Here is an 11,117-nt window from a genome sequence, read left to right as displayed (position 1 = left end):
CACATAGTCCCATATTTCTTGGAGACCTTGCTCGTTCCTTTTTATCCTTTTTTCTCTAATCTTGTCTTCTAGTTTTATTTCATTGAGTTGGTCTTCGACCTCTGATATTCTTTCTTCTGCTTGATCAATTCGGCTGTTAAAACTTGTGCATACTTCACGAAGTTCTCCTATTGTGTTTTTCAGCTCCATCAATTCACTTATATTCCTCTCTAAATTGTGTATTCTTGTTAACATTTCGTCAAATCTTTTTTCAAAGTTCTTAGTTACTTTAGATTGTGTTAGAACAAGTTCTTTTAATTCACAGAAGTTTCTCATTATCCACATCTTGAAGCCTGCTTCTGTAATTGGAACACACTCGTTCTCCATCAAGCCTTGTTCCGTTGCTGATGAGGAACTGGGATCCCCGCTGAGGGAGAGGCGTTCTGATCTTGGGTATTCTCAGCCTTTTTTGGCTGTTTTCTTCCCTTCGTTATAAATTTATCCATCTGTGGTCTTTGTATTTACCGTCTTTGTAATTGGTTTTCTGAGTGGACGTCCGACTTACTGATTCTCAGCGCCGAAATCTGAGCAACCCACTGCACCGACTAAATCAGCGGCGTTAAGATTGATGGTGCTTTTCTGACTCTGCACCAAGAACCGTCGCTCCGAGGCGCCGGCGAAACCGCCTCGCCGGTCACAAGAGTCGCGCTGGTGACCCGCGGGTTGGGGCTCCTCCGCTGGGAATCTCCTGGTGCGTGAGCAACAAGAATTCATGTGAAGGTGAGGCGTCCTCTCATTCTTTGCGCTTTCACTGGGAGCTACAATCCCCAGCTGCTAGTGATCAGCCATCTTGGATCTCTCTCTGGAGAGAGCACTGTCCTTATGAAACTGCACTGCCTCTTCTGCATACCCACTAAGTTAGGCCCCTTCACTGAGGCACCTTCATGGAATCTTAGGGGAATCTATTCCACCTTGTACAACATCATGATCCAGGAGTGGAAAAGGATATAGTCTTAGCAAATGAAAAGCAAAGCCCCAGGGAGTCATCCCTCTTTGATTTCTCCCTCTGAATAAAAACACTGTTGCACACTTGGAATAAGAAAACCAACTAACCCAACTGTATACATGAAAACTTCACTCTAGTTCTCCGTTATGCTGGACATATACATGCATTAAATTTACATAAGGATTTGACATTATGCAAAGTTTGTGATTTTTAGTACATTGAGAAATAAATCTAGCTAAACAGGCATTCTCTAAGGGATATAACTTTTCTGCCCTCCCTCCTCTGGCCCCTGAAATCTTGACTGCAATGGGGGAGTTGGGTCTACTCAGCCTAGATACGGATCCATAAACACGTGTTTGTTGTGGGGATTGACTGGATAGATGTGTGGAAAGAGTAATGTCTTCATGGATTTCATAAAGACACCCCAAGGATTCACTGAGGCTGAATCAGTCACACTATGGAAGAGAACCATATAGAGGTTACTCTGCAGTTAACCTATGTGTAGTGATGCTGAAGCAAGTACAAATAATTTGCAGTAGAGCTGCAGGACAGCACGAGGTGGCAGAATAAACTGGCCCGGAGCCGAGGGACCTGGACTGGAATTTGCCCTTCTCTTCTTCCTAGCTCTGTGACCCTGAGCACATCTCTTAAGTGCTCAGAACCTCCCAATTCCTGTCTACAGTGGGGGTAATGTAGCTTTCCTATGAGAGAATTGTGGAAAATCCTGGACTGGTGTGCTGCCTCCCTCCTAAAAATTGTGTGTGTCAGGCTCTCCCTTCCTAACAAACTCTCATGTCATTGTGTCTATAAAGAGGCTATGTTCCAAGTGTAGATTATTTCCATTGAAATGGGAAATATTTCATTTAATGAATATTCATAAAATGAATATTTTATTTAATGAACAGTTTCAACATAGAATCAAATATGAATGATTTTTTTCCCCAGTGATCACTGCCAACTGTTTTCTGTCAAACACCTTCCCCACTGATAACGCTTTCTTAAGGACATCTCTTCCCCAGATTCAATGACTTTGCAGCATCTCTTGGTTGGTAAAACAGATTCGTTCTAGTTTTCGTGGTTTAGGTCTGTTCAAATTGCATTCTCATGTTTTCCGGGGTGACTTCACGGGCCTGCAACCGGTTCATTCACTCAGGACCCTGTGCTGGGCCCTTCACCTGTTGCTGTCTTGAAATGCTTAACAATTTTAAGCAAGGGGACCAGCGTTTACATTTTGCCCTGGACCCTAGAAGTTATGTTGTGAGTCAAGCTCTTCTTCTATCTCTAGTGTATAGTACATTTGGGACTCTGAGGGTCTTGGGACAGGAATGGGACCACTGTATTAGTCTGTTCTTATACTGCTAATAAAGACATACCCAAGACTGGGTAATTTCTAAAGGAAAGAGGTTTAATGGACTCACAGTTCCCCATGGCTGGGGAGGCCTCACAATCATAGCGAAAGGTGAATGAAGAGCAAAGTTACGTCTTACATGGCAGCAGGCAAGAGGACATGTGCAGGGGACTCCTCTTTACAAAACCATCAGATCTTGTGAGACTTATCCACTATTATAAGAACAGCATGGGAAAAATTCACCCCATGATTCAATTACCGCCCACCAGGTCCCTCCCATGACCTGTGGGCATTATTACAATTCAAGATGAGATTTGGGTGGAGACACAGAGTCAAACCATATCAGCCACTGTGTGTCCTCTTTCACCCTCCTCCCTCTCTCTCCCTTCTTTGCCTTTATTCCTTTGGGTTGGAGCAGAGAGGACAGTGTGAAAGGCATAGCCCCCTCTGTGTTGATAATTAAACTAAGCTGCCTCTGCCTTCTTGGTATGAGGTTAGAGGTGACCCCCCCCCCCCCCAGACCCTGCTGATGAGGTTGGCACAGTCCTGAGCTGTTCCAAAGGCTTACTCACCTTCTGGTCCCCTCAGCCCTTGCCTGGCTCTCTTCTGCCTCATGTCTCCAATGTCTGTGCTATGGGAACTTGTGGAGTCTGATTGCTCATGTGCACCTTCTCTGAACTAGACCCTGAAGAGTTCCATGCCTTCCTTCTTAATGAGTAGGCTCTCATCTGGTGTCCTTGCCCTAGTTAGGAGCCCACAACCACAAGTGACACTGGTGAGTGACTTAGAGACCCTATAGTGTGGCTAGAAAAGGAATTCTGTCTTATCTATCAAGCCAGCTAATGGAGACTACAAGTGAATGCTCAGTGGCTTTCTTCTGCCCTCTCCTGCCTGCCTCCCTTTTGCCCCCTGCCTTTGGGGGATTATCCCTGGGGGACAAATGGACTCAGATGTCCTCAGAGGCAGCAGGAGCAGCCAAGCCTATGCTCAGTGGCCGCATCTTTGTGCTCCCAGTGCTAAACGTTGTTGTGAATTAAATTGGGCTTATTTGCCTGATAAGTTTTGGTTGTTTTTAAATAAAAGACCCAAACCCAACCCCAAATGCAAATTGTTTTAGAGCATTTTGCTTCCATTCATTCACATCACTTAGACAATGCAACTGTGGCTATCTAAGAGAATGTTATATATCATTGTGTTAGAGATATTTATATCAGGGATTCTTATGTATCGGATACCAAGTCTCTCTCTTTTACACTGTTGGTGGGAGTGTAAATTAGTTCAACCATTGTGAAAGACAGTGTGGCGATTCCTCAAGGATCTAGAACCAGAAATACCATTTGACCCAGCAATCTCATTATTGGGTATATACCCAAAAGATTATAAATTATTCTACTATAAAGACACATGCACACATATGTTTATTGCATCACTATTTACAATTTCAAAGATTGGAACCAACCCAAATGCCCATCAATGATAGATTGGATAAAGAAAATGTGGCACATATATGCCATGGAATACTATCCAGCCATAAAAAGGGATGAGTTCACGTCCTTTGCAGGGACATGGATGAAACTGGAAACCATCATTCTCAGCAGACTAATACAGGGACAGAAAACCAGATACCACATGTTTTTACTCATAAGTGGGAGTTGAACAATGAGAACACATGGACACAGGGAGAACATCACACACTGGGGCCTGTCAGGGGCTGGGAGGCATGGGGAGGGAGAGCATGAGGACAAATACCTAACGCATGTGGGGCTTAAAACCTAGATGATGGGTTGATAGTTGCAGCAAACCACCATGGCACATGTATACCTGTGTAACAAACCTGCATGTTCTGCACATGTATCCCAGAACTTAAAGTTTAAAACAAAAGCCATGAAAAAAACCCATCTTGTTCTGATTCAGAAGATTTCTCTGCTTCTTGGTTATCCTGGTCCTACTGAGATTCCTCATGCAGCCCCCTCCTCCTGTCCCCTAGTGTCTAGGCTTGTACTAAGGCCCTTGACATTATTTGAAGAAAAGCTCATGACTTTTTAAATACAGTTAGGCAAAGTTCACTTAACACGCTATCTTCTTTTTTTTTTTTTTTTTTTTTTAATCCATGAAGTTTACTGTCTATGCTTGCTTGAAATAGACCATTAAGGATACTGTATATTTCAAATAAGTCACCAGTTTCCAGTCTATAACAAAAAGTGCGCATCAGTAATCAGTAATCAGTGTGCTAAGACAACAGTCCCCAACCTTTCTGGCACCAAGGACTGGTTTCGCAGAAGACAATTTTTCCACAGACTGGTGGCTGGGTGGGGATGGTTTTAGGATGATTCAAGTGCATTACATTTATTTTACGCTTTAGTTCTATTATTATTACATTGTGATATATAATGAAATACAATCCATCATAATGTAGAATCAGTGGAACCCCTGAGCTTGTTTTCCTGCAACTAGATGGCACAATGTGGGGGTGATGGAAGACAGTGACAGATCATCAGGCATCAGATTCTCCTAAGGAGCACACAACCTAGATCCCTCATATGCTCAGGTCAAAATAGGATTCATGCACATATGGGAATCCAATGCTGCTGCTGATCTGAAAGGAGGCAGAACTCAAGCAGCAATGTGAGCGGTGGGGAGCAGCTGTAACTACAGACAAAGCTTCACTGTCTTGCGGCAGCTCACCCCCCGCTGTGCAGCTCAGGCCACAGACCAACACTGGCTCTTCCCCGGCTTCAGTGATTTTTCAGCATCTCAGTATTCCCGATTATGTTTCACATCGATACCCTCTCATGGGTCCTTCTTTCCTGCACTGACTAACCTGGAGTATGAACATCTGGTGGTCAGGGCCTGTTTTTGTTTTTTTGTTTTTTTTTTAAATAAGATTCTTTTCTTATATCTCCCTCTGCTTCTTTCCCTCCCTCCTTTCCTTCCTTTCTTCTAATTCAAAAGACTTCTGTTTGGTGGTTTTTTATTTCGTTTTCACAAAAATAGACACTACAGATTAAATTATAGTCTTTGTTCATCAAGTTTGTACCATTCTATTTTCTCTCTTTCTTTCTTTTTTTTTTTTTTTTTTTGAGTCAGTCTCACTCTGTCACCAGGCGCCAGGCTGGAGTGTAGTGGAGTGATCTCGGCTCAATGCAACCTCCGCCTCCTGCCTCAGCCTCCCAAGTAGCTGGAACTGCAGGTGCGCGCCACCACGCCCAGCTAATTTTTTGTATTATTTAGTAGAGACAGAGTTTCACCATGTCGGCCTAGATGGTCTTGATCTGTTGACCTTGTGATCCGCCAGCCTCGGCTTCCCAAAATGCTGGGATTACAGGTGTAAGCCACCCCGCCTGGCCACATTCTACTTTCTTTCTGGATAGCCAAACTCCACAGTGACTTTGGAACGTACTCTTCTAGTGATATGAATGTGCGTTCAAGCATGATATTGTTTTGTGTCATTTTTAAATGGACATTGATATTATCAGACTTTATGTATTAGTCTATCGTTTCCTTTTTAATTCACTATTTTATTTTTATTTATTTAATTTAATTTTTTATTCACTTTTGTGTGTTCCAAGTTTCTGGTGGACAAATATATTCGTCAAGAACCACATTGCTATTTTGTGAATTCTAATTGCCATATTTTTCAGTTGCCCATCTTTTTTCTGCCTTCTGGATTATTTCATCTTTATTCGTTTTTTATTCGTTAGTGATTTGGAAAAATGCATTTTACATCGGTGGTTATTGCTAAAATTAACACACATGTTTTTTTAAAAAAAAATCTAAGCCAGAATCTTAATCCCCTTCCTGAACCTTAGAATATTTGTTCTCCAAGATCCCGCTGTCCATCTTTCAGGTGATTATTGTCTAGTATTTCACAAGTACCTTCTAAAGCAATTATCACAGAGAATTATTAGTATTTACAGTCAATATTTACTTTGAACTTTTAATAAGTTTATAATTTTTTGGCTAAATATTTTTTCTTTACATCTTTTTCAGTATTTTTTGCCTCCATATTTAGGAAGCATTTTCAGTAAATATCTGTGAGTGGTAAACTCTTTGAATATTTTAATGTTCCAGAATATCTTTACTTTGTTTTTATTGCTGGAGTAATATTTAGTTGCTTATGCAATTTAGGTTGACCTTTTTCCTCAGCTTTTGAAAATGTTATTTTATCATTCTGATAACTGCGACTGTTTTCAGGTATCTGCTGATTGAAACTGTAATTGTAATTTCATGGAGAGTGATCTCTGTTTTGCTCTGTAGCAGTATCTTAAATTTTGTCTTTGTCTCGTTCTGTAGTCTCACTCCTAAGATCAACCTGCTTAATGTGCTACTTTAATAAGACTCCTGTCTTTTTTCAAATCTGGAAAAAATTTAGCAATCTTCTCTTCAGATGTTGCTTTTCCCAATTCTCTGCATTCTCCCCTTGTGAAAATCTTACAAGATATGTGTTGGATCTTTTCATTTTTGTCCTCTGTGTCTCTTCACTTTCCTTTCTTTTCTCCTCTGACCTCCAGTCTGGTTATTGTACTTACCCACTTGTATTAGACTGCTGGGATTTTCATAACAAAATACTACCACAGACTGGGTGGTTTAAACAATAGAAATTTATTTCTCAAAGTTGTGGAAGTTCAAAGTCCAGAATCAAGGTGTGGGCATGTTCTGTTGTGATACTGCCTTCACAAAATTATGACAGTAAGAGAAATTTGATATCGTTGACTCCATCTTGTTTCTGACCTCCAAGCTCTCCTGGGTCATTCCTGAACTTAGGCCAAACTGCCTCTGGAAAAAATGTAGTTTATAGTTGAACCCTAAAAGAAAGATAATAGCCCTTCCTAAAACTAAACTAGTTTTGTAAAACTAGTGAAAACCCACAAAGTTAGGATTATGAGAGGGGCCTGAATTCTGATAAGACGTAGGCATAGTTAAACAATAACCAGCCATTGTTCCAGAAGTCAGGAGATTTGTAACTTCCCTGATGACTCCTGTAGATAACATCATTATTGTAGAACCTAAAATTGGCCTTCTGAGATTTTTTTTTCAGACTTTTGCTTTTCTGATGACTGATGGCTCCACCTGGACTCATGACTCAGCTGATCCTGTGGCCCCCATTCAGAGGCAGACTCAGAGGGGAGGGCTGTTTTCCATACCCCTGTGGTTTCAGCCCCAACCAATTAACATTCCCCATTCCCTAATCCCCTGTCCACCAACTGTCCTTGAAAAATACTAATCTCCAAGTATTTGGAGAGACTGATTTGAATAATAACTTCATCTCCTGCGTGGAATGGCCAGCCTCGTATCAATTAAACTTTTTCTTTGCTACACTACCATGATCTCAGTGAACTGGTTTTGTCTGCGCAGTGGGCAGGAAGAATCTATCAGGTGATCATAGCTTTTTATGAGGCCTCGCTCCGTGGTGTGCAGATGGCCACCTTTTTGTTGTGTCCTCTGTGTGCATGGACACGTGGTCTTTCCTCTGTGTGCACACATCCCTGGTGTCTCTTTGTGTGTCCAAATTTTCTTTTCTTTTAAGGGCACCAGTTACACTTTACAAGGGCCCACACTTCTTTTAAGGACCTGTCTCCAAATACAGTCACATTCTAAAGTACTGGGGTTTAGGGCTTCAATTCACCCCTTAACAGTATCACTTCACTACTTCTTACTGTCCCTAAATCTATTTTTCTATTCTTTTGAGTTATTAAATTTCAGCGGCCATAGATTCAGTTTCAATAACATCTTTCTGTTCTTTCAAAGATTTGTTCTTTTTCCCCCAACATCTTCAATATCTTCTTGCATTTCTTTCTTTCTTTAAACGTTTTAGACATACGTGTTTAAAAATCTCTTTGAGGTGGTCTTGTCTTCAGTTCCTGGGAAGGCAAAACTTCCAATGATGTCTCTTCTCTTGACTCTCTTATTTTGTTTTCTCATGTCACTATCATAATTTTTTTTTTCTTTTTCTTTTTCTTTGAGATGGAGTTTCACTTTTGTTGCCCAGGCTGGAGTGCAATGGCATGATCTTGGCTCACCTCCGCCTCCCGGGTTCAAGCAGTTCTCCTGCCTCAGCCTCCAGAGTCGCTGGGATTACAGGCGTTAGTCACCACCCCTGGCTAATTTTTGTATTTTTAGTAGACACAGGGTTTCACCATGTTGGTCTGGCTGGTCTTGAGCTCCTGACCTCAGGTGATCTGCCTGCTTCAGCCTCCCAAAGTGCTGGGATTACAGGAATGAGCCACCACGCCCAGCCAACAATTTTTATTGCTATTATTGTTTTACTATGAGCTCCTTGTCCTTGGGTTGTCTTCCGTGGGGATCTCCTGGGTGCTGGTTGTGACTTTAATCTTACAGAGTAGTTTTATGTGTGCCCAAGTTGGGAGCACACTAGATTTCCACGGTGCTAGACCACTGTTCCATTACATTCTTAACTTGGTGTTCCTCCACCATGCAAATATCATGAATTCAGACTTCACATGTGTGCATGGTACAAGAGGAGGGCTCAGATTTCTCATGATTGGCTCTTTCCCCCCATATTCCTTAGGGGAAAACAAATGAAGTTTCCCTTTGTGACTTGTCTCCAGACACGCATGCTAGAATCAGAACTCCCTCCCCATCAGCCTTCCTTCCCTATGTGTCCTATGTGTCCCTTTGTGTCGGGTCCAATAGAAGGATAGCCCCTTGGCTGCAGCATTCACTCACTATTGTGAGTTGGAGTTTTCTCTTCATGTTTTGGTTTTGAGTTAAACTATATGTTAAACACTTCTTTGTTATAGTCAGCATGTCTATGTCTTAGAGTTTTTTGTTTTTTTTTTTTTTTTTTTTTTTTTGAGACAGAGTTTCGCCCTTGTTACCCAGGCTGGAGTGCAATGGCGCAATCTCGGCTCACCGCAACCTCCACCTCCTGGGCTCAGGCAATTCTCCTGCCTCAGCCTCCTGAGTAGCTGGGATTACAGGCACGCGCCACCATGCCCAGCTAATTTTTTGCACTTTTAGTAGAGACGGGGTTTCACCATGTTGACCAGGATGATCTCGATCTCTCGACCTCGTGATCCACCCGCCTCGGCCTCCCAAAGTGCTGGGATTACAGGCTTGAGCCACCGCGCCCGGCTATGTCTTAGAGGTTAAAGAGGCTTTTGTTTCCCTGCTAATGCTCAGTCAATTTTATTGACCCCGAAGACCTGAAGTACTGGATCATTGTCAATGTCATCTGTAATGATGTTTGCTTCATTTAGTATAAAATGCAAAAATTCTGCTGCTGGCTACAGACGAGTTACGTAAGACTATTCCTTCTATTTAATCAGCTCTGCTTCTGCTTCTCCTGTGTTTTGTGTCTACGTTCACCGCAGTTGGAGAGCCTTCCTCTTTATGTTTCTTTTAGTGGGAGAATGATTTTCCTTTTTAATCTATGCTAGGATGGATCCACCACTGGGCCAAAGCACAAATATGGGCTATTTTCTCTACTCATCTTCGTTATGGCAGAAATTCAAAAATTTTAAGCCATAATAGTTTCACATCCAGTGTTGGGTGGATTATATTTTGACTCACATTATCTCATTTGACCCTCTTAAAGTCCAAGGTAGCTATTATTATCTTAATTTTATAGCTAGGGAAATTGATGTGCAGGGGATGATTACTTATCCAAGGTTAGTAACTAATGAAACTGATGATGACACCCTTTCCTCCATGGAGGCGGAGCTTCACAAGGAAACGTGGCCCAAATGGAGTGTACTGGCTCATTTACTCTTCTGTGTGACATGAGCAGAATCTTAGGGCTCCTCACAGCCTAAGAACCTGTGTTTATAAAGTCACCTAGAAAACCTCTGCAGGACCATGCCCTTTACTGTACATATTTAAAACAACACCAAAATTCCTTGGTGGCAATTATGATAATAGATACAAGAATAATTCTGAGAAATGCATTCATTTGCTTTCTGAAAAGCTGTGTGTTGCAATTTTAAACTTCTTGGAATTATTGTCTGAAATTTCTGGGACATAATTTTTGACACCAATTGCTACAGAATTAGAGCAAATGGCTTTGTAGACTCAATATATTTACATGATAATATGTTAATTTGATAATTTTATATCATGGAATATTGCTTATTTTCATCTTCAGAAATGCAATTTGTATACTGATGGAAAATTCAGAAGGATTGCTTTGGCCCTGCTCTTCATAATAGAAGTTTTGTGATGCCTTAAAAAAATGTATTAATGTTCTGCCTCGAGGCCCTCAGCTTTCTTTATCATCTCTGTCTCTTCTATTCCTGCAATAAGTAATGCCCTAAAATCACCGCCATGTTTTGTGCTATCTTGTTTTGTCCTGTGGAGTTAATAAAAAATGATCTGTTGGCAGCTTTTGTGGGCAACTCCTCATGTCTTTTTGGCGTCCCCAGGTGCCTGATGAAGCCACCCTGTGTCTTTTGCTTCCTTATCTTCTACGTGAAAAAGGGAATTAAAAGTCTTTCCACCTGCCCTGCGTTTGCCTTGTGGCTTCAAGAATATGAAAACTAATCAAAAGTGGAAATTGTAGCTTTTTATAACATCTCACAGCAGGGTCTTTTCCTTTAAAAAGACAGAAAAAAGAAAATGGAACAGAAACACAAATTGACAGTTAAACCCATTGGATACAAAAACCTTCAAAGTTTTGTCTTGAGGGTCTTCTAAAAAGTAAAAGCCTGTGCTCTCGAGGTTTTTACCTCTGGGACCTAATGTGCGAAGATGCTTTTGACACTTCAAAGGAGTTTGATGTTTCACAGTTATGGGCAGATCTCCTCAAAGTTGCATTTTGCCTGATAC

Source organism: Saimiri boliviensis, chromosome 16 (assembly GCF_048565385.1).
Source record: "Saimiri boliviensis isolate mSaiBol1 chromosome 16, mSaiBol1.pri, whole genome shotgun sequence".
In the NCBI taxonomy this organism is placed as follows: domain Eukaryota; kingdom Metazoa; phylum Chordata; class Mammalia; order Primates; family Cebidae; genus Saimiri; species Saimiri boliviensis.
The sequence above is the reverse complement of the archived record's forward strand: the minus strand, read 5'-3'. Positions refer to the sequence as shown.